This window comes from Pleurodeles waltl, chromosome 5 (genome assembly GCF_031143425.1).
Source record: "Pleurodeles waltl isolate 20211129_DDA chromosome 5, aPleWal1.hap1.20221129, whole genome shotgun sequence".
Taxonomy (NCBI): domain Eukaryota; kingdom Metazoa; phylum Chordata; class Amphibia; order Caudata; family Salamandridae; genus Pleurodeles; species Pleurodeles waltl.
In genome coordinates, this window is record NC_090444.1 from 1658017134 (window position 1) to 1658042564 (window position 25431).

Genomic DNA, 25431 nt, shown 5'->3' on the forward strand with positions numbered 1-25431 from the left:
CCTCTGGGTCTCCTGCAACTTGGCCAGTATCTGGCCCAAGGTCTCCTGGTAATGGTGGTATGCTCCCAGGATCCCTGCAAGTGCCTTGTGGAGAGTGGGTTCCCTGGGCCTGTCCTCCCTGTGTCGCAGAGCAGTCCTCCCAGCTTCCCTGTTGTCCTGTGCCTCTGTCCCCTGAACAGTGTGCCCACTGCCACTGACCCCACTGATTTACGTGGCCTTGGGACAGTGGTGTGAGCCCACTGGGTGGGGGTTGTGCTGGTGTTTCCTGGGGGGGCTCTGTGGTGATATGGGACTGTGGCAGGGTAACCGACTGTGCAGAGGTCCCTGATGGGCCAGGTTGGTCATTGTGATCCAGGCATGCAGAGCTGCTGTCATCGTTGTGGGGCTATTCTATGGGGGGACTGGATGTTGGTGGCACCTCCTCTCCGGTGACGTTGAGTGGAGGTCCTGTGGGAATGTAAATGCAGTGTTATTGTATCTGCGTGTGCCATCTTGTGCATGGGTGTGTTTCCCTGTATGGTTGTGATTGCCCTGTTAGCTTTGCCTTGTGTGCGTGGTGATTTTGTGGGCTAGGTGATTCTCTCTAATGGGAATGCTTTTGTGATGGGTGTCCATGCAGGTCTGTTATGGGTGTCCATGCATTGGTGTGGCATGCAGAGCTTGTTTTTGGGATGGGTGGGTTGTGATAGTGGGGTATATGTGAGGTGGTGGAGTGATGGGGGTGAGGGTAGGGGTTGGAGTTGGAGTTTGTAATGGCATGCAGGTAGGGTGGGGGATATAATAGTAAATATTTGACTTACCAGAGTCCTGCAAGGCCCTCAGGATGCATGACTGCCAAGACTTGCTCCTCCCATGTTGTTAGTTGTGGGGGAGGAGGTGGGGGTCCACTGCCAGTCCTCTGTATGGCTACCTGGTGTCTTACAACCACAGAACGCACCTTCCCCCGTAGGTCATTCCACCTCTTCCTGATGTCATCCCTTGTTCTGGGGTGCTGTCCCATGACGTTGACCCTGTCCACAACTCTCTGCCATAGCTCCATCTTCCTTGCAATGGACGTCTGCTGCACCTGTGATCCGAACAGCTGTGGCTCTACCCGGATGATTTCCTCCACCATGACCCTTAGCTCCTCCTCTGAAAACCTGGGGTGTCTTTGGGGTGTCATGGATGTGGTGTGAGTGGTATGTGTGAGGAGGATGCGTGGGGTGATGTGTTGGGGTGTGTGCTGTGAGGTGCATGGACGGTGTATGGGTGATGGTATTTTGTGGCTCAGATTGAGTGGGTGCTCCTGGCTTGTCCCTCCCTCTGTTAGCAATCTTTTTTTTTTCATTGAAAGGGTTGTGGGTAATGTGGGTGTGTGTTTTATATTGGATTGGGTGTGTGGGTGTGGTGTATGTATGTGTGTCAGGTGTGTGTAGTTTGAATTGTCCAATGTGGTGTAGTTTTGTAAGTGTGTGTGCATTTTGAGTGCAGCGGTGTGTACCGCCAATGGCTTACTGTGGTTGAAAGACTGCCGCTGTGATTCGTGGGTCCTGATACTGTGGGCGTGTTTCTGTTGGCGTAATGGGGTGGGTTTTGCTACTGCCAGTTTATCACTGACCTTTGGTCTGGCGGACTTGTGCGGGTGTCTGTATAGTGGCGGATTTCTTTGTGTGGGTCATAATACGGGTAGCGGTATACCGCTGCGGTCACGGTATCTTGGCGGGCGTCAACACGGCGGTAGGTGGCATTTACCGCCAATGTTGTAATAAGGGCCTTAATCTGCGTAGCAGGGAGAAAGGCCGCGGAAAAGTTGGCGGGGTGAATGGAAGCCAGATGTTAATACAGGAAGTCACGTCTACCAGCAATGTTATTGCTTTTTCCTTCAATGACACAACAGAGAATTTCAAAGTTGTACCCCTCACTTCCGTATGAACCCAGGCAACACAATAATTTATTCCACCATTTCAGATGAGATGAAAAATGCCTGAAATGCTTAATTATCAAATCTACTTGTCACTTTTAGCTCGTTATCTAATATAATCAAGTTATGAGTTATTGGAAATATTTAATTACACTGGCAACTGAATTTCAATGCCAGTGATAAGGAATTGAGCCTTAACAGATATATATATATATTAGTAAAGAAAAAGTGAACTGTTCGCTGGTACTCAGATTGCATTAGTGCGATGTTAATGTACCATATGTCCAAATCATTGTGTTTCTGAGATGGCAGGTGCGCTGTAAGTCAGCACACTAAAGCTAAGCATGTTTTTCCAAGTTTGAATTATTAAGCTATGTGGCTCAACACTGTAACCACAGAAAAAAAGAAAAGCTGAGTCAATGGTTCTAGCAGATTTTGATTTACATTTCAGATGAAGGACATAATGTAACATCTGGTGTCACTTTCCAAATTCCTAAATCACACGACAGCATCTGTGTATTCACTGTCTGGAAAACCCTATAAGTAACTTATATCTATTGACTTTACGGCTTTAAGTCCAGATTTTAAAAGGCCCTGTTGCACAATCTTGGCAAGCAACGATTTACATTTGCCCAATACAAGACGCCAGACTTGGAGTTAACATTAATGTGTTGATCAATGGTAAAGCAAAAGTAATGGTCACGAGATACAACGTACACGGTAAAGCTGTGCACAGTGTATCTGTATTGAAGCAAAGTATTGGCAATTAGACTTTGAATTTGACCTTGAGTTAACGAAGCATGTGTCCTATGGAGTTTAAATGGGCTATCCAGTGACCGATGTCATAATGCATCCTAAATGTAAGCTATTAGCAGGCGCATTCGATAATGACCATTATTGGTGATTTTTAAGAGAAGTAGGGCTTGAAAAAGAGAACTATTTTTGCTTCTTGAATGGTTGGCGTCTTGCAGAAATGAAGTTGAAGTACACCACAGGTTGTGGTGGCAATCTTCACTTTATTTGATGTATGCAAAAGCCCATGAGTGGCAAGTACACCCCCGCATGACCTCTCTCGTCCGCTTCCAGCTCCAACTGCCAGATCTCCCCCGACCACATTCCATTCCCCGATATTTTTAATTATAATACATCTATACATATAAATACGATACATGTCCACCTATCTTTCAATATATATAAATCTATATATATATATATATATATATATATATATATACGCATATATATATATAATATAATATCACATAATAAATGCAACACTAACTCAATATAAATAAAACAATTCAAAATGAAAATTAATGCAAAACAAAATCTTTCAGTTTTTTGGGAAAGTTGATCACTCTCTTTGAACTACATTGTAAAGTGTTTTTTCAACTGGATTTATTGTTGATTTAGGAGTACATGAAGTTTTAACACCACCTCACACCACTTCTTCATCATTGTGCTCATAAATAAGGGGTTGAAATAACTTGCTTCTCCTGAACATACTTCATCAGCCCGATTTTGTTGAGTCTGAGATTGCCCTGGGAATACACTGCCCTTTCCATAACGAATGGATTTCACATTCAAAGCAATTTCATCATCATCTACAGTACAGGTCCTCTGTTCACCATCCTTTCTTGTGCAATACCACAGCACTGCTGGTTACTTTCACCTGACAGCCCTAGTGTGGTCTTCATACAACTTTGTGCCTACCTCCTCCACTTTCCTGACCTCATTTATGCTGTCTTTAGGACTCTGAACACTTTACCACTGTTAACCAGTGCTAAAGGGCTTGTGCTCTCTCCCCCAAAATCATAGCTTCACCCCCAATTGGCATATTCAATTTACTTATAAGTCCCTAGAAAAATGCAGTATATGTGCACATGGCATGTACATTGAATGCTAATTGTGTGCCTGCAGCACTGATTGTGCCACCCACTTATCTCAACCCTGCCATTGCAGAGCCTGTGTACGCTGTTTTACACTACCATGTTGACCTGGCAAAATACCCTTTTGCAGACTCAAACCTTTCCCTTTTATACATATCGGCCACATGTAAGGTAAGCCCTTGACAACCCAGAGGGCAGAGTTCAATGTATTTAAAAGGCAGGGCATGTACATTTAAGTGTTACATGTCCTGGTAGTGAAAAAAACCCTAATGCTGTTTTTCACTACAGCAATGGTTATCTCTCCCATATGATAACATTGGGATTACCTTATTACATCTTGTAACTGTAATTCCCAATCTCAAACAGATAAGTTTGTCAAGTCTGGTGTCCTTGGACTCACAATTTAAAATCACAACTTTTGGTAAAGTCGGATTTTAAATTGCAGTTATGAAATTGCCACTTTAAGAAACTTGGTGTTTTTTTATTTTAGCCATTTGGTGCATGGTGGCTGTCTCTAATACATGTCTGGGGTGGGGTGACAGCTGGGTTGTGTATTCCCTATAGACAGCTACACACAAAAGGAGCTTTGAAGTGATCGATGAGCCATCCGCAACCTGATGGGCGATCCTGGGCAGGATGGAAGAAAAGGGCTGACACTTACCCCACACAAAGGGCTACATACCCTCCTGCAGTGAGTCTGGAGCCTGGGCAGGTAGGGATGGGCTCTGTATACTTTAAAGACCTTTCATTAAAGTCTCACCCACTTCAAAGGCACTACTGGGTATAAGTACTGGATCTCTGACACCACCAACTCAGTACACTTTTGGACCTGTCTTTTTTTCTGCCAGGAAGAAGGTCTTCTGTGGTGCTACAAGGACTGCCACTCTGCTGAGCTGCTTCTCTGCTGGACTACTTCTTTGCTGAGCTGACCTGCTGCCCTCTTGCCTGGGAGTGAGAAGGACTGGACCTGCAGTTCTTCATCCCAGAACCAAAGTGAGTCCAAGGGATTGCTGGATTGCCTCCTGTTGTCCTAAGTCTCAGGGACACAAAAGACTTCCAACTCACCTGCTCCAGCTCCTGGATCTGTCTTTAACCAGCTCATGACCCCTAAGAGGTGCCTCTCCAGTCCTGAGCCATTTGAAGTGTTATCTGGCTGCTGAAATCAAGCATTTGGGCTCATCGCAAATGGGCCCGCTCACACCGGAACTGCGCCGCTGACCTGAAGAATTAGTGTGAGCTACAACAAGTTTGTCTCGTTACACAGCAAGTATTACTACCCGCAGTCGTGAGGCTTCAGCCCCCCTTCCGTGACACCTGGCTGACTCGTCGTGCCCGTGGACCATCGGCAGCATGCTCTCCTTGCTACTGGCAAAGTTTTTCCAGAAAAAGTGAAAGAGACTCTTGGCCCAATTCTCGAGAAGGTAAATCTTCAGTGGGACTTAACTGGGATTGTGTCTGCATAATGGTCCATCGTGATTGGTCTGAACTTTTGCATTCAACCCGGTCTAGCGCGACCAGATATCGCCAGTTGGCGCTATATGCTTTTAAGCACTATTTTGCATTTTAATCTTTAAAATGTCCAAACTCAACTTCTACTTGGATTTTTGTCTTTTTTGTCTTGTTTTGTTCACTAAATTAAGCTCTATTCTTCTAACCTGGTGTTGATTATGTGTGTGTGTTGTATTCACTATTTTACTGTTTAAAGTGTTGCACGCGTACTTTACATATTGCCTCTTAGTTAAACCTGACTGTGCCAAGATACCAGAGGTGGAGCACAGGTTTGTATCTGACTTACCGTGACATATAATATGCCAACCAGGAACTCAGATTCTAACTCAGTTTCTAACACAATGTTTGTCTGAACTAACATAAACTGCATAGGAATCAACAAGTCTTTCCGCAGTAGAATCCATTCCTGGACACCAGTAGTGTTGTTTTAAGTTTTTTTGTGGCAGTTACCTCCATTTGACCCTGATGAGCTAAGTTAATTCACTTCTGTCTGAGACCCAGCGCGGTCACAAATAAATCATATCTCAACAGTATACTATTTTCAACACTTAAATCACATGACAGCTGAGCAAAGCTTTGTAATTCTGATTCCAAACTCCTACTAGGTGGACACCCAGTTTCAAAATACTGGATAATGAGTAAAAATTGATTATCTGATTTACTCAACTTAAGCCATTCCAATTCTGAGATGGCATCACCACAATATTCAAATACATCCACAAGATTAACAACACAATCATGTTGATCTAGCTTACCTTCCTTATCAACACCATTCTTGGGCAACCTAGATAAACAATTGGCTATCAAATTCTTCCCACCTGCAATATGTGTTATTTCAAAACTAAACTCCTGCAGTCTGGAAATTAAATTCACTAATTTCGATGAAGCTTTCCTATATTTTATTCTATCCATCACATATACCAGGGTCTTGTGATCTGTCAAAATTTAAATTACTGTGTAACTTTCCTGAGAAATGGTTGAGGTAAAATTAAATTAGAGTACCTTTTAAAATGTTGAAAACATTTCAAATGATCAGAAAGTATTCTGCAGATGCACAGTATCCATGCGGACACAGTAAAAAAACATAACATCACTTTTCTTTCTTTGAAAATGGTTCACCACAAGTCGAGCTGCGCTCCTTTCTCTGTGGTACACCAGATGTTGTGATGGCAATCCTCACTTTATTTTGATACAAAGAAAAGCCCATGAGTGGCAAGCACATCCTGCACAACCTCGCTAGCCCTCTTCCAGCTCCAACTGCCAGATCTCCTCTGACCACCTGAAAATGAGGTGGAAAACAGAGCCCTTTAGCAACAGTCATATAAACAGATAAACAGCAGCTCACACGAAATCTGAATGTAAGCTCATAAGGATGCCCTATTTTTGCCACTCTGTCTGTCTACCTTTCTTTCTTCTTTCTTTTTTCTTTTCTTCTTTCTTTCTTACTTTCTTTCTCTCTCTCTTTCTTTCTTTTTTCTTTCTTTCTCTTTTCTTTTCCTTTCTAGTCTTTCTCTTGCTTTCTTATTTCTTTCCAGCATTCCTCTTTCTTGCTTTCTTACTCTCATTCTTTCCTTTCCTCTTTAATTTCTCTTTCTTTCTTGCCTTCATTGTTTCTAATTTATTTCTTGCCTTCCTTTTTCTTTCTTTCTTTCTTTCTTTCTTTAGGCTGGCAGCCATTGCGAGACATATATATATATTTTTTAAGTCTGTGTTAGCCATGACCTTTTGACTTTACTAAAATTATGTGCATAACATAGTTACATGCCTGAGGTTGTGTCATTCACATTTTCTTCCACTCACTCCAGCACGCATCAAGGGGCAGTCTGTCAGTCCACTTCTGCTATTGGCTGACAACTGTGAGTTGTGGACTGCTGCCCTTCCACACACAAAGTGGTGGGTGCCCTTCAGTACCAGAGAGTAATATGGTAATGTGTGATTTTTTGAGACCAAAACAACATTTTTGTCTTTAGCCAGTGTGGTTTTTCTTTGCATTGATGAGGGCCTGGCACATTCCTGAGCACTAAAGTGTTGAAAAAACATGGCACAAGAAAACAAGACTTGCCAAAAGGCTGGCTGCAGTGCTTAATTTGAGATGGTGGTTTTCGGTGCTCGGCACTGGCACTTAATTGCCAACACCTGCACTTGACAGCTGCCACATGGTGGCACAGTTTTTTTGTAATTTAATAATGAGCAGAACAACAGTTGTTTACTAATTTAATATACAACTAATACCTGCCACACAAACCATTCTTACAGCTTTGGTAGTCTGGAACAGTATGACTTGTGCCTCTTGTGACAGTGTGATGGTTGAGAGTTGTGTAGGCACCGCCATTGGCAACGCTGACAGTGACAACATGCGTGCAAGCTGCGGTGGCCTCCTGACGAGGGCCCTGGCACTTATTTGTTTTTTGATAAATTAAGCACTTCTCTGGCTGCTAATGTCAGACCTATTGGCTTTGCTAATCATTGTTACTGTATTGTTGTTAAAATAAATGCCTCATATTTTAACTAAATAACAGTAAGTTCCATGTCTATATTATTTAGCCAAATTATGTTTAAAAATAGGCTAATTGGATTTGATGAGACTAAGGCCATGCATTGTAAAAGTTATGACTTGTAAATTAAAGATTTTATTATCCTTTCCAAATCGAGCATTATTAGTATCAAATATATTTACACAGGTCTGCTATCATTGAAGTCTGTACGATAAAGAGGCAGAGTTTGCCAGTGTGGAACTTCTCAACCTTCTCAGAAGTTCTCATTTTCTGTCACTTGAAATGCCTGGTGCAAATACAGGGTTAATTAATTGAAGATCACTTGTTGTTGGCAGAACCGATGGTGAAAACAATGATGTCCATTAGAAACTGCACGTCCTGCTACATTTACTACTAAGACCCGCAGTAGAGATCACAACGCTCTGCATTTCCATCACCGTTTCACGTTTTCATGCTGTCCAGACCCCACCATTGAACACAACATGGGACGTGCGTGACACTAGCAACGTATCAGTCTACTGAGTTGCCTAGTGTGCCCTTTGTGGACATTTGAAAACATTTGTTTAAGGGTCAGGTTACCCTTTTCGAATGGCACAGAGAATATTCCTCAGAACAGACTCCCGTTTGGCAGATAAAAAAATATACACTTGATCTCTGCCAGTGCTGATGCATTAGGGTCTTCCATAAATTGCTCATTGTGGCAGGAACTTACTTGATTCTCAAGCCACTAGTCCCACAACACCAGTCTCTCATTCTAATCATCCAGCAATCAGTAGAAGGATAAAAAAAAAAAAAAGTCATTCAACAGGGTAGACAGGTGAATGGAAAGAAAAAAGACAGAAAGGGTAAAAGACTAACACAGACAAAAAAAAAGAGAAGATAGACTATATAAATCAGAAAGAAGGTTTCTCTCCCTACTCAGGAAGGAAATCAGGAAGATGCCAGAGAGGAAGCTGCCATGGACCCAGAAGCTGTCGCTCAGGAGCAGCACAAAGGAGGAAGCCGAGGAGCCCAAAAGCCAGTGCCTGCCAAAAGAAGGAACCTGACGTGGTAGCAATGCACAGACAAGGCAAAGAGAAGGAAGGAGCTGCATACCTACCTTTCAGTATTACAGTTCCGTCACAGCCCATTGAAGGTTTGTGGCTTTCAGGTGTGTACTATGGTGGGTAAAGAGATAACAGTGAGGGCGCTGCGGGGAGGTTGGAGGGCATACAAAAACAACAAGGCATGGAAAAGGAAAGAATAGAAGATAGAAGGTGAAAATAGACGCTTAGCCTTGATGTTGGAAATGGCAATCTTTTGTGTGGTAATCCCCCAGATATTTGCATTCTTTTTATGAACCCAGTTTGATGGCTATATAAATCTGCACACTTTATCCCTGCCAACCAGTAGTAAAGTGCTTGTGCTTTCCCTTTTAAATCTGGTAAAATTGCCATATACCTAAGAGGCATATTTAATTTAGTTATTTACAAGTACCCAGAACCTGTCATTTAAATGCTGATAGTGGGCTGCAGCACTCATTGTGTCACTATTACACTAGCACTGTATAACATGTCTCCAGGCATGCCAAGGCAGACTGAGTGGGCAATTTTAACCTCCATTTTGACCCGGCAAAATAAACCATTTACATGTCTAAACTTTCTCTTTTAATGCTCTCACATCACCCATAAAGTAGCCCTGAGTTCCCATGCAGAAATGTGCATGGTATCTAAAATGTAGCTCATGTTTTACAAACCCTGACAGTGAAAACATCCTAAAGTCATTTTTCACGGTGTAAACAAAGCTATCCTAAAGGAAAACACTGGGCTACACTCTAACAACTTTTATTGCTTAATTTCAGTTTGGGCATCACCAGAAAAATATTTCAGGGACTCATTATAATAATAACATAAAGTCCAACTCAATGGTCAAGTAATTTTTTTTATCTCAGTTTTCGAAATGATACTTTTTGAAAGCTATAGCTTTCCTGCCTAAGCCAAAAATGGTCCTTTCTGCCAATATCCAGTGTCACCTGACTGGTGATGGCTCCTCTTTGGTGAGATGTTGATTGCTCCCAGACAAAGGACTAAGGGCTTGGGTGTGGAGAAGTATTTTTGTTCCTTGAGCAGGGTTGCCATGGGTGCTGTGCAAAACCCCTTCATGAGCTAAAAAGGATGCCTGTCCTGTCACTGGCAGGTGTAGCTCACCTAGGCCTACCTCCCTTTTGTCTTGCTAGTCAGCTTGGCTGTAAACCCCGTGAGAGGTAGGAGCTGCCCCATAATTGGTTTAGAGTGACCACAATGGAAAGTCTGCCTAGTATCATAGCTCTGGGTGGTCACAGTGAGCTCTGATAAGAGGGTGAAAGGTTCTGCCATGTCGGAGTTTGGTAGAGAAGAGCACTGTGGAATAGGTTACAGTAAAACACAGATGCAGTGCTGCAAATGTTGGTTAAAGAGTGGCCTGGGGTTTTCTCCACTCACATGCAGACACTAGACATAACTATGGCATCCTTACAATCCTCCTTGGAAAACTGATGGACCTTTGACGACCCATAAGAAGGGCTGCCATGCTGTCTGAAGGACCTGAACGAACACTGAAGCTTGCCTTGAACCCAGGAACCCAGAAGTGAATCCAATGGTCAGTTGGCTGACCTCCTGTTTGAGCTACAGGGATACCACAAGCTTCCAGAGGCCCTTCCCTTCCCTGCAACTGTCCAGCTGACCAGCCCTCCCCTGGACCCTGCTGCTGGTCTCTGTTGGAATGAGTTATAACCCATAAGTGGTGCATCCCAGGACCTGGCCCCTTGACTGGTTTTAAAGTGTAGTCCTCTTGTCCCCAAGCTACATAACCTGGGTCTTGGAAACTTTTTGCCAGATTTCTTCTTGGAGAATTCGAATTGCCATTGAAGCCACAGCCATCCTCAGCTTGCAGGTTTGCCCTGCTGAAGGAGATCCGATTTCCAGAAAAGTTCTAAGTCCACATGTAAAGGGCTTCACTGGACCAACATTGAGCAGCATTCTGTCGACATCATGGCCTTCCTGGGCACAGACGTTGGGCTTTTCCTGCTCAGGCTCTCATGCCTTCACCTATGCACTAGTATCCCACTTTCCAGCAAACCACCATCTTCAAGCAGCATAGCAGATGCAGCTAGGAGCTTCCCTTCAGCAAAACAAACAAATAATGGAAGGAGTGCTGAAACTTTTCAAACACTCACCCCCAGTCACAGATGTGGGTTAATGCATTGTTCTTTTGCTCACCATGCCACCCCAGTTTAGACTCAGCCATATGGATATCAGTCTTGACCCTGTTCTCCATGGGAATAGTCCAGTATGAACTGCCAGGCCAGGTCCTTCCAGAGCTTGCCTGCACATCAGCTTATCAGCTACCACTATTTCTTCATTGAAGTTTCTAAATCAGAAGGTAAACCTTCCACTAGGATGAATCTGGTCCCTGCACCTGACCACCGCTTCATCATATTCAACCTTAACTTTTAACTTTGACAGGGTCTAGCATCTCCAGATAGCCACAGTTGGCACCTTGCACATTTTAGTGTCATTTTTATTTCAAACTTTAACAATACATATCTCTTGTTTCATTTATTGCATTTGTGTTATTTTAGAGTCATTGTATTTATCAAACGTTACTCTATTCTTTTTAAATTGGCTTATCATTTTTCTTGTGTTGTGTTTTCACTTTATTGCTTTTTGAGTGCTGCCTCCATAATTTACACACTGCCTCTAAGTTAAGCCATGACTGCTTTATGCTAAGCCACAAGAGAGTTAAGCACAGGTTTATTTTGTGAATTTTGTGGTTCACCCTAAAAAGGATTGAGGTTAATATTTGAGGTAGGCTCTCACCTCCCTCAACTAACACTCCAATTTCATGCATGTAAAACACTAAAAGGGAAAGGCTCACAGCCCACACAGGTAAAAGTACTTATCTAAAAAGATTTTATTTTTACAAAAAGCGGCAATAGTTATGATTGAGGAGTTGAGAAAGACCACCCTTATGAGAAAGCAAGAGAGGACAGAGGACAGATGAAAGCTGCATAACAAGCAACTAAAGGGAGGAAAGACAAAACACATTTACTCCGACATAATTTTTTTGTTACTACTATCAGGGATTTATTTGCACTTACTGTAATTATTTTCTCAAAGAACTCAGGGGCAGAGGTAGGTACCTCGGTGGGGAGATGGATTGACCGCCGACAGGACTCATAAAACGAAAAAGAGAACAAGATATTGATATTTTTCTGATGCCCCCATAGGAAACAATAACTTAACAAGGACCTTAAAGTTGTTTGGGTTGCTACTTGTCAGGGTCTAACGCCCTCATTACGAGTTTGGCACTCCCTCCACGGAATGACGTATTCTGGCCCAAAAGCTACCTTCCTGCAAACTTTGGTGTAATTCCTTTCAGCAATTCGGGCTGTAGTCATGTTCAAATTCCCTATGGCAGTTAACATGGGAAACACACCATTTTTGATCCCCCTCCCACTTTTCCCCTATTTCTCGGCCCCATATGACGGATCACCCAGAAACTTACCATGCATAACAACAATCGTGTTGTTTTGAAAATGTTGTGAAGCTATAGACAAGTTAAAAAATTATATTAGGTTATTAAATATATATATATATATATTTATATCTATATATATATATACAGTTATATATACATTTATAAATAAATATATATATATAGATATATAGATATATTTATATTTATAAAATAGCTCAAGGTTCAATTTTCTGGGTGTTACAGTATACACACAGATGGTGATATACAAGCAATATTGTTTAGAAAGGAAACAGCAACAAACAGCATTCTGCATGGTAGCAGGTTAAATCCAGCTGCATTAATCAAGAGCATACCGTATTGAGAAATGGTTCAGATGAGAAGAAACTGCTCCATAAATGCAGATTGTTAGACTTTTCATCCTTGGCGTGGTCTCCCTTAACTTTTTGCCTCTGTTCCCCAGGTTGTTGATGTGTGCTGGACTCTGATTTTACTGTTTTTACTACTATGGGCACTTTCCCACTGCTAACCAGTGCTAAAGTGCAAGTACTCCTGTTTAAAATGTGTACGTAATTGGTTCTCCATGATTGGCATATTTGTTTTACTGTTAAGTCCCTAGTAAAGTGCACTAGAGGTGCCCAGGGCCTGTAAATCAAATGTTACTAGTGGGCCTGCAGCACTGATTGTGCCACCCACACAAGTAACCCTGTAATCATGTCTCAGACCTGCCACTGCAGTGTCTGTATGTGTATTTTTACACTGTAAATTCGACTTGGCAAGTGTACCCACTTGCCAAGCCTAAACCTTTTCTTTTTCTTACATGTAAGGCACCCCTAAGGTAGGCCCTAGGTAGCCCCAAGGGCAGGGTGCAGTGTATGGATAAGGTAGGACATATAGTAATGTGGTTTATATGTCCTGACAGTGAAATACTGCCAACTTCGTTTTTCACTGTTGCAAGGCCTGTCTCTCTCATAGGATAATATGGGGGGTACCTTTAAATATGATTAAAGTGTAGATTCCCCTAGAGAGTAGATGGACATGTGGAGTTTGGGGTCCCTGAACTCACAATTTAAAAATACATCTTTTAGTAAAGTTGATTTTAAGATTGTGCGTTTGAAAATGCCACTTTTAGAAAGTGAGCATTTTCTTGCTTAAACCATTCTGTGACTCTGCCTTGTTTGTGGATTCCCTGTCTGGGTCAGTTTGACAGTTGGGTTGTTTTTCACCTCGCACTAGACAGTGACACAAAGGGGGCTGGGGTGTAAACTGCATTTCCTGATTAGCCATCTCTGCTAGGAGGGAGTGGTGGAGTGGTCACTCTCATCTGAAAGGACTGTGCCTGCCTCTGACAATGCCGGCTCCGACCCCCTGGTGTGTGTCTGAGGCCTTGCCTGGGCAAGGCAGGATTTCACAAGTAGGTGTGAGTCCCCTTTGAAGAAAGGTGACTTCAAAGACTAAAATGGGTGTAAGAAGGGCACCCAAATCTACAGACTTTAGAAACACTTCTGGAACCAAGAGGAACCTCTGCCTGGAGAAGAGCTGATAGCTGAGGAAGAAGTGCTGCCCTGCCTGTGACTGTGCTTTGTGGAGCTTTCCTGCAGTGCTGCTTCTGCCAGAGTAAGAGGGCAAAGACTGGACTTTGTGTGCCTTTCATCTTGTGAAGCAATCTCCAAGGGCTTGATTTAGAGCTTGCCTCCTGTTGTTTGAAGTCTCAGGGACAGCAAAGACTTCTCTCTGCCAACACCTGGAGTCTCTGGAGAGACTCCTGCTCCGGCAAGTGGTGCCCTATCCAGTCCCTGGGCCCTTGAAAGGAAAGCTGGTGGAAATCCAAGGAAATCGACTTCGGACGACTCTGGACCGACGCCACTGCTGAATCCGGTAACGCCGCCTGCACCCGACGGCGTGACCTTCGCTGAAACGCGACGCTCTTCGCAGGCCCGACGCCGCAGCAGCCCCGCTGAAGTCCGCGACTCCGTGGAAGTTGCCGCACCACGTCGTGACGGACGCCGCTCGAAGTGCACAGATTCAACGTTTCGCACAGACGCCGCGATCCCCGACTTCGCGCATCGGCTTGTTTTCACTCTTCACCAAAGGTACTGTACTTGGGGGTCTACACGACTCCGTGTCCGGCGCCGCTCGTGTCGGCTTGTTGGGAACGGCTCCGTCACGACGCCGGGTTAACATCTCATCGAAACATTTTTGTTTCTAAGCGCTATTTTTGAGTTTAATCTCTAAAAATTCATAACTTGACTTGTGTATGTCGGATTTTTGTCGTTTTGGTCTTGTTTTGTTTAGATAAATATTTCCTATTTTTCTAAACTGGTGTTGTGTCATTTTATAGTGTTTTCATTGAGTTACTGTGTGTGTTGGTACAAATACTTTACACTTAGTGCTCTGAAGTTAAGCCTACTGCTCTGCCAAGCTACCAAGGGGGTAAGAAGGGGTTAGCTGAGGGGGATTCTCTTTTACCCTGACTAGAGTGAGGGTCCTTGCTTGAACAGGGGGTAACCTGACTGTCAACCAAAGACCCCATTTCTAACACAGATGCACTCTCAAAATATGACGAAGTCATGGACGGAATGTACAGTAGAGGGTACAACAAACAAGATCGAGCCAGTAGGGAGCATTGACCAAACCCCAAGCACAGACACTAACCACAAACAAGGAGAGAACTTTATCTAAGTGGATCCAATCCAATTAAGATTGATCCTAACCTACAGCAAAGAAAGCTCTAAGATCAGTCAGATTTTTAACAAACATTGGCACTTAGGTCCTAATTACAAGTTTGGCAGAGGTGATTACTCCGTCTCAAATGTGACGGATATCCCACCTGCCATATTACAAGTTCCATTATATCCTATGGAAGTTGTAATATGATGGATGAGATAGCCATTGTGTTTGTAACCAAATAATCCCCTCCACCAAACTCATAACGAGGCACTTAGTCTTGAAGAATCCAGAGTGGGCTGTAGACCCCAAGTAGCTTTCAGAAGAGCACCATCGCTTAAGGATATATTGAATAAAAGCCACTTCTCAACTAGGGATCCAAAGAGCAAGCTAGATGAATTACAACTGGGTTTTACAAAGTGCACTAACTGTACAACATGTAAAATTGGGGGCAAAATGAAAACAGTACTGGATGGACAGAATCAAGTGATAAACATCCAAAGTAAAATCACTGTTGTACACAGTTGTAGTGTATGTAATTGAATATACCCATGACCTCATGTACATTGGCAACACAACTGTATGCTCAAAAAATGGATTTTAGAACACATTAGAGCAGTGAAAAATAAAGATATGACATATGCAATTGCTAAACATCAGATGAAAGGTGGTGACAATGACTGGGGCACTTTGACGTACAATGGCATCAACATGATACCTAACTATGAACAGGGTAGTAATCGAACTCAGGCTTTATGCAGACTTGAATCCAAATATATTGGACAATTAAGGGCTGACATTTATTATTCCCACTCCAATCTAATTCAAATTGGGGAAGGTGTTGGATTGTAAAGGGGTTATATTTACTATTCCTATTCCAATCTAAACCAATTTACGCAAGGTATTGGACAATAAAAGTGCGATATTGATTATTCCCACTCCAAGATAAACCAATCTGGGGAAGGCAGTGGACACTAAAGGGTGACATTTACTGTTCCCCCTCCAATCCAACCATAATGGGGGAAAGTGTTGGACACCTAAGGGGTAACAATTTTCTATTCCCACTCCAATCAAAATTAATTAGTGGAAAGTGTTGGACACTAAAGGGGTGACATTTACTATTCCCACTGCAATCTAAATCAAATTGGGGAAGACTCTGGACAATAAAGGTGTGACCTTTACAATTCCCACTCCAATCCAATTCAATTTAAAGAAAGTGTTGGACACTAAAGGGGTCATATTTATTATTCCCACTCCAATATAAACTAATTTGGGGAAGGCATTGGACACTAAGGGGGTCATTCTGACCCTGGCGGTAAAATCCGCCAGGGCCAACGACCGCGGGAGCACCACCAACAGGCTGGCGGTGATCCCATGGGCATTCTGATTGCGGCGGTAATGCCGCGGTCAGAAACGGAAAACCGGCGGTGTACTGCCGGTTTCCCGCTGCCCTGGGGAATCCTCCATGGCAGCGCAGCTTGCTGCGCCGCCATGGGGATTCCGACCCCCATACCGCCATCCTGTTCCTGGCGGTTTTGGCCGCCAGGAACAGGATGGCGGTAAGGGGTGTCTTGGGGGCCCTGGGGGCCCCTGCAGTGCCCATGCCAATGGCATGGGCACTGCATGGGCCCCCGTAAGAGGGCCCCACAAAGATTTTCAGTGTCTGCCATGCAGACACTGAAAATCGCGACGGGTGCAACTGCACCCGTCGCACCCCTTCCACTCCGCCGGCTCCATTCGGAGCCGGCATCCTCATGGAAGGGTGTTTCCCGCTGGGCTGGCGGGCGGCCTTCTGGCGGTCGCCTGCCAGCCCAGCGGGAAACCCAGAATACCCGCGGCGGTCTTTTGACCGCGCAGCGGTATTCTGGCGGTCCCAGCCAGGCCAGCGGCTTCCGCCGCCGGCTGGGGTCAGAATGACCCCCTAAGTGGTGACATGTACTATTCCTCTGCAATCCAACCATAATGGGAAACTAAAGGTGTGACATGTTTCTATTCCCACTCCAATCAAAATCAATTTGTGGACGTTGCTTGGCACTAAAGGGGTAATATTTGCTATTCCCTCTGCAATCAAAACCATTTTGGGGAAGGTGTTGAACACTAAATGGTTGACATTTACTACTCCCACACTGATCAAAATCAATTTGGAAAAGGGCTTGGACAGTAAAGGGATGACATTTACTACTCTCACTCCAGTCTAAACATATTTTTGGAATATATTGGATACTGAAACTGAAACTGTGACAATTACTATTCAAAATCTAATGCTAGGAAGGTGTTGCACACTGAAGGGGTGACAGTTACAATATCCCCTCCAATCTAAACCAATTTGGGGAATGTGTTAGAAACGAAAGGATTAAATTTACTATTCCGACTCCAATCTAAACCAATTTAAAGAAGGTGCTACACACTAAAGGGTTGACATTTATTATTCCCACTCCAATCCAAGACAATAAAGGTGCGATATTGATTATTCCCACTCCAAGATAAACCAATCTCGGGAAGGCAGTGGACACTAAAGGGTGACATTTACTGTTCCCCCTCCAATCCAACCATAATGGGGGAAAGTGTTGGACACCTAAGGGGTAACAATTTTCTATTCCCACTCCAATCAAAATTAATTAGTGGAAAGTGTTGGACACTAAAGGGGTGACATTTACTATTCCCACTGCAATCTAAATCAAATTGGGGAAGATTCTGGACAATAAAGGTGTGACCTTTACAATTCCCACTCCAATCCAATTCAATTTAAAGAAAGTGTTGGATACTAAAGGGGTCATATTTATTATTCCCACTCCAATATAAACTAATTTGGGGAAGGCATTGGACACTAAGGGCCTGATTCTAACTTTGGAGGACGGTGTTAAACCGTCCCAAAAGTGGCGGATATACCACCTACCGTATTACGAGTCCATTATATCCTATGGAACTCGTAATACGGTAGGTGGTATATCCGCCACTTTTGGGACGGTTTAACACCGTCCTCCAAAGTTAGAATCAGGCCCTAAGTGGTGACATGTACTATTCCGCTCCAATCCAACCATAATGGGAAACTAAAGGTGTGACATGTTTCTATTCCCACTCCAATCAAAATCAATTTGTGGACGTTGCTTGGCACTAAAGGGGTAATATTTGCTATTCCCTCTGCAATCAAAACCATTTTGGGGAAGGTGTTGAACACTAAATGGTTGACATTTACTACTCCCACGCTGATCAAAATCAATTTGGAAAAGGGCTTGGACAGTAAAGGGATGACATTTACTACTCTCACTCCAGTCTAAACATATTTTTGGAATATGTTGGATACTGAAACTGAAACTGTGACAATTACTATTCAAAATCTAATGCTAGGAAGGTGTTGCACACTGAAGGGGTGACAGTTACAATATCCCCTCCAATCTAAACCAATTTGGGGAATGTGTTAGAAACGAAAGGATTAAATTTACTATTCCGACTCCAATCTAAACCAATTTAAAGAAGGTGCTACACACTAAAGGTTTGACATTTACTATTCCCACTCCAATCTAACACAATTTGGGGAAGGCATTGGACCCTAAAATGTTGATATTTACTATTCCAACTTCAAACATAACCAGTTTGGGGAAGAGGGTGGACACTAAAGTGATGACATTTACTATTCTGACTCTACTCTACACAAATGCTAGGCATATGTTGGATACTGAAAAACTGACAGTTACTAATCACACTCCAATCAAAACCTGTTCCAGGAAGGTGTAGCACACTGAAGGGTGACATTTACAAATTACACCCCAATAAAAACCAATTTGAGTAAGGTAGTAGACACTAAAGGGTTGACACTATTCCTACTCCAATCTAAGCCATGTTTAGGGATGGTGTTGGACACTAAAAGGTGAAAGTTACAATACACACTCCAAAATATAAAATTTTACACAAGATAAAACAAATTAAACATTTACAATTCACAAATTACATCTGCCTTTTATCCCCCAACCAGACTTCTGGGGTACTTATTTTCATTGGTTGCCTTAGGGCTGCTCATCAACTCTAAAGGACTGAGAAACAACCAGAGTGTTACAGAGTTAAAAAGATTATGACAAAACTGGAGATGTTGTTTGTGCCATTATGGGCAACTGTAAGAATAGAACATTGGAGATAATTGTAGATAGATGCTACTGTAACAATTATTTTGCTTATGTTCTCTGTTTTAATGGCACATATATGATTTTTTTATTGGGTCCCTGGATTGATTCTCCAATGACAATTTCTACTTGCACTAGCTTAAACTGACACTAATGCTTTACACATTTAGTTCCTGGAAAGGTTATTTGAAGAATTCACCTGTGGGTGGGCACCCAGAGATCCATAGTCATATATAGCATGAATTTGCTCACCAACTATTTACAGAACATGGGATGGTCAAGGTGACTTGTTGTCCTCAATAGTTGCCACCTCAGAAGAACTTTATCCTTGTCTGTCTCATTAATGATGCAGGTGAAAGCAATTGTGTTAGACCTGACAGCCTTAGGGTGGTCTCCCCTAACTTTTTGCCTGCCTCCCTCCACTTTTTAGACACTGTTTTTGCTGGTTTTTAGACTCTGTGCACTTTACCATTGCTAACCAGTGCCGAAGTTCATATGCTCTCTCCCTTTAAACATGGTAACATAGGATCATACCCAACTGGACTATTTAAATTACTTATAAGTCCCTAGTAAAGTGCACTATAGGTGCCCAAGGCCTGTAGATTAAATGCTACTAGTGGGCTGCAGCACTGGTTGTGCCACCTACTTAAGTAGCCCCTTAACGTTGTCTCCGGCCTGCCATTGCAATGCCTGTGTGTGCTGTTTTACTGCCAATTCGATTTGGCATTTAAAAGTACTTGCCAAGTCTAAATCTCATCTTTTTCTACTTATAAGACACCCCTAAGGTATGCCCTAGGTAACCCATAGGGCAGGGTGCTGTGTAGGCAAAAGGCAGGACATGTACCTGTGTAGTTTACATGTACTGGTAGTGCAAAACTCCTAAATTCGTGTTTACACTGCCGTGAGGCCTTCTCCCTCCATAGGCTAACATTGGGGCTGCCCTTATACAGTGTTTGAGTGGTAGCTGCTGATCTGAAAGGGGTAGGAAGGTCATATTTAGAATGGCCAGAATGGTAATAGAAAATCCTGCTGACTGGTGAAGTTGGATTTAATATTACTATTTTCGAAATGCTACTTTTAGAAAGTGAGCATTTCTCTGCACTTAAATCTTTCTGTGCCTTACAATCCACGCCTGGCTAGGTTTAGTTTACAGCTCCTTGTGCATTCACTCAGACACACCCTAAACACAGGATACTCAGCTTCACTTGCATACATCTGCATTTTGAATGGGTCTTCCTGGGCTGGGAGGGTGGAGGGCCTGACACTTACATGACAATGGACAGTAGCCTGCCCTTACACAAAGGACTGCCACACCCCCTGCTGGGACCCTGGCAGACAGGATTGAACTGAAAGGGGAACTAGTGCACTTCTGAGCCACTCTTTGTAGTCTCCCCCACTTCAAAGGCACTTTTGGGTATAAAAACAGGCCACCTGCCCTACCAAGACAGACACTCCTTGGAGAAGAAACCAGAAACAGAATCTGTGTCCTGCCAAGAAGAACTGCCTGGCTGCCCAAAGGACTCACCTGTATGCTTTCTGAGAAGGACTGCTGCCTTGCTGCTGCCCTGCTGTCTTGCTGCTCTCTTGCTGTGCTGCAGAAGTGCTCTCCAAGGGCTTGAATTGAGCTTGCCTCCTGTTCCCTGAAGTCTCAGGACCAGAAAAGACTTCATCTCTGCAAGAAATTCCTTGTGCGCCGAAAAAAATGCACAGCCTGCGAAAAACGACACACAGCCTGCACCGCAGTGAAAAATCACTGCGCGCCGAATCTGGAACGACACTGCCCGACTCCGCAACAGGAAGATTGACGCAGCGTCTGCAACACGACCAGAACTTCAACGCACGGCCCACTGGACCGACGCACAGCCGACCCAGAACGATGCAGCCCGACATCCAGAGAGGAATCGACGCCGTGCCTGCTGTGCGGGAGAAATTTCCACGCATCGCCCACTGGAATCGACGCATCGCTTGTCACTTCGGCGCAAGGCCAGGATTTTCCACGCATCGACCACAGGGCGTCTGAAAACCCCACAACCTGAAGACGATCCGAGTCCAAGCGCCGGAAATCGACGCATGACTTCCCCGCATGGAAAATATCGACGCAAGTCTGTGTGCGAAGGGGCGAAACCGACAAACACCTACCTGTTTTCCACACATCTCCTCCCCTGCCGCCCCCTGCAAGGATTTTTCAACGCAAACCAGGTACTTTGCCCTGCAAGAGACACTTGTTGTTTCTAGAAGACTTTAAGACACTTTGGGGGTCATTCCGACCCCGGCGGGCGGCGGAAGCCGCCCGCCTGGCGGGAACCGCCAGAAGACCGTACCGCGGTCAAATGACCGTGGCGGTCATTCTGACTTTCCCGCTGGGCTGGCGGGCGACCGCCAGAAGGCCGCCCGCTGGCCCAGCGGGAAAGCCCCTTCAACAATGAAGCCAGCTCCGAATGGAGCCGGCGGAGTTGAAGGGGTGCGACGGGTGCAGTGGCACCCGTCGCGATTTTCAGTGTCTGCAAAGCAGACACTGAAAATCTTCATGGGGCCCTGTTAGGGGGCCCCTGCACTGCCCCACGACACCCGTTCCCGCCTCCTGTTCCTGGCGGTTCTGGATGGCGGGAAGGGGGTCGGAAACCCCATGGCGGCGCTGCTTGCAGTGCCGCCATGGAGAATTCCTATGGCCAGGGGAAAACCGGCGGGAAACCGCCGGTTTCCCTTTTCTGACCGTGGCTTTACCGCCGCGGTCAGAATTGGCCTGGAAGCACCGCCAGCCTGTTGGCGGTGCTTCCGCGGTCGTTGGCCATGGCGGTCGATGACCGCCAGGGTCAGAATGACCCCCTTTATATTGCTTTTACAGTACAATTACAATTCTAAAGACATTTTATATTATTTTTCCAGTAATATTTCAACGTATACTCATTGCATTCTAATCGTTTTTGACCTATAATTATTCGGATAACGATTCTATATTTTTACAAACACTGTGTGATGTGTTTTTGGTAGTGCTATATGGTGTTACTGTATGATTTATTGCTCAGATACTTTACATATTGCCTTCTAAGTTAAGCCTGACTGCTCAGTGCCAAGCTACCAGAGGGTGGGCACAGGATAATTTGGATTGTGTGTGACTTACCCTGACTAGAGTGAGGGTCCTTGCTTGGACAGGGGGTAACCTGACTGCCAACCAAAGACCCCATTTCTAACAATTTACAATAGAGCAGGATATTGCAATGAACAGGTGTCTAGCTCTCGTTCGTTCGGAGACATCCGAAATTCCCTAGAAATCAGCTTTCAAAAGAGCAGTTCTGGAAAAGAAAGTCTGCACCTCCTAACCACCTTGGCTGCCTGGGTAGGTGTGGGGGAGCAGCAAAGGCATAACAGTACAATAAGGAGGGACTCATTACGGGAGGACTGCCTGGAAATATGATAACTATCCCATCTTTTAAAATATGATATCACAGACATCTGAATTTAAAAGGTTAAATTATTAAAACTATTGCACGTTGTGCCCTTTTCAATCAGGCACAACATATGGATTTTGATCGTTTGTGCACAAAATCCATGTATACCAGCATTTACCAGGCGTTTGTCCTTGCACAATTCACAAGGTTTCACCTGCGGAAATTTGACTGGAGGAAATTGTGATGAATGTGGTAATTATTGCAAAATGTGTACTTCTAATTCCTGAGCAAACAGTACTTTGTACAGGGATTGGAAAAGAATATGCCACCCATAATGAGGGCCATAGTTTCAATAAAATTAAATGTTCACTCAGTGTAGTGTGTAGTTTTAATAAAACCTCATGTATTAAATATATTTACAGTATAAACAGTAAGCAGAAAACAATAATCACACAAAGTAAAATACACAATGTAACACCATAACACAATTAAATGGTAAGCTCAGTGAGAATTACAATTTCTTGTGGAAAGTGGTAATCACTTAAGTCGAGCTCTAAACACACTATTAATCAATAAAACAGGACTGTGGCTAAACAAACCAAATATTGATTACAAAGCTCTAAACGTTCATGAAAATCCAATGTTTGTGAAGCTCAGACCACAGCTGGAATGGAAATACACAGAACTCATGGGACTTATGGATAAGGAAACAGGGTTTGGAAATGGCCAATATTCACAAGTCATCAAATGGACATGGTAGCAAACTGGACGATCATTATCATCCACTGAAAACGAGTTACTTTGTTCCTCCTGTGTATGTATTCATATTTGCACCTACAAAAACACATAGCACAGCAAAAACAAGAGCAATTACAACATCAAATATACCAGTAAAGGAAGGGTACAAAGTCTTGGAGTTCATGTTCATCGGCTAGTTGATACACTAGAAGTAAGGCCATCTTGAGGTGTCATAATAAAAAAGGGGCCATAATCTGAAAACACAAGGAGCTACCAATGCACCGCAAGAGATCTCTAGATTGAGCTAGGTGGCTAACCAATTGCTGAGCATCCACATTAGGCAGGTTATTTTATGATATATTCTATGTATTTTTACTTCCACATAACCTGTGAGGGTATCCTGGTACATTTTTATTGGTCTGTGGGGCAAGCCCGGGGGTGGCACTTGAACAGCCATGTCTTCAGCCGCTTGTGTTTCAGGTAAGTACGATGAAATTGGTAAAAAGACAAACTTTAGTTGAGAGAGGGCTTTGCCCACAAGTCATTATCAACACTTGCTCTAAACACTGTGGTAGTCCATCTCTTAGCGATAATGTCTCTGCATTTGGTGAGTGGTTTCAAGGCTCAATGGATGTTTTCCAACATTAGCAAACATTGAGGTGATGTCTTTAACCATTTGCATGCAATCTTACGAAGAAGGCTTCACTTGTTTCTTTGGGCTGTATGTGGGTTTCCACACACCAATGTCAGCAGCAGGGAATGTAAGCTCAGATTTGTCATGGTATTCAGGCTTAGAATGAGCAAGGAGGAAAGGGACAGTATGTTGGCTCCACAATCAGCATGAAAAACAACAACAGGGTCAATGTAGCTCAATTTCCAAGAGATGATCATTGAGCTGGTGGGCATCTTTAGCACATATTTCCAAAATCAAGACATTGGTCAGATGCCCACTGTTAATGCCCAGCCAATCATGGTAAGTCAGTCTCGCCATCCTCAGAGAGGAACATGAGAAGGTTATCTTCCCAGAAAACAATGCTAGTGTTTTCCAAGGGATGAGTTTCAGTGATGTGTGGCATAGTATTTGGAAGCATCCAATGAAAAAAACCTTCATGATGCCACCATCAAAAAAAGACTAGCAATCATCGATAGCACTCAACTGTGGGTTTCAAGTGAAACATGAATCCATATCTATCACAGTATTTTCTGGTCAATTTTTCCATTTTTGCAGTTTAAGTTCCTTCAATTTATTATAATTATCTTGTTCCTAGATTTCATTTTCTTAGCCTTAAATATGGGTTTAACTCTTCATGATGTCTTCGGAAGAACCAAACATATTTGCAGCATAATATTTGGAGACAAGTGCATTCTCGACTTCTCATCTAACAGCATGTTACTGCAATAGTCATCTCCCTCTGGTGTCTAGCCAGTGGCCATAGGAACAACAGTACCCAGAACAACCTTCATATGGCCGCACTCAAAACAGGACTGCCACTCACCAACAGCCTTCAACTGTGGGTCTCATGGGAAAAATGACTCACTCCCAATGCATTCTGGTCAAAGTGGTGCAAAGAGAAGCAAAGAATGATAGAAATTATTTCCTTCTGGTATTTCATTTTCATTGAGTGTGGCCACCTGGAGGTTGTCAAGCGTTGCATCTATTGAGAAAGATAAACAAATATTAAAGGGCTTCCATCTGCCTTGAGAACCTGGACTTAAATTTACAAAGGGTATCCACTAGACCAGCTCCATGGGAGTACCTTGTCTCCAGGATTCTCCACTTAGTCCCCCTAATCAGCCAGGGCTCTAGCAGAGGGAAGCGAGGTAATTACACCTTGGGGTATAGGGCAGGGAGACTAATGAAGTGTCTCCCACCTGTGAATGTAACTAAAGGATCCATGACGAGCACAAATTCCCAGTTTGGGGGTTTTGTTTTATTAGTGGCCTCTCCAGCTGTTGCTAAAAAATTAAAATAAACAGTAAACATCAAGAAAACATGGCTGAATAGTACAGATGCACAGGACAATTCCTGTTACAAAGGGGTAGAAATCTGTTTTCACCAGAAGTCCTCTGGTCCCGCCCTTCATTAGTGCAGCAGAGAACAGGTAAACTGAGCACATATTCTGAGGGATGATAAATCAGGAAAAGGTGCGGAGACACAAGACAAGCAGACAGATGGTTGAAAGGGAGCAGGGGAAGAACCATAAGTAAACAGTGGGTATGCCAGCTATGACT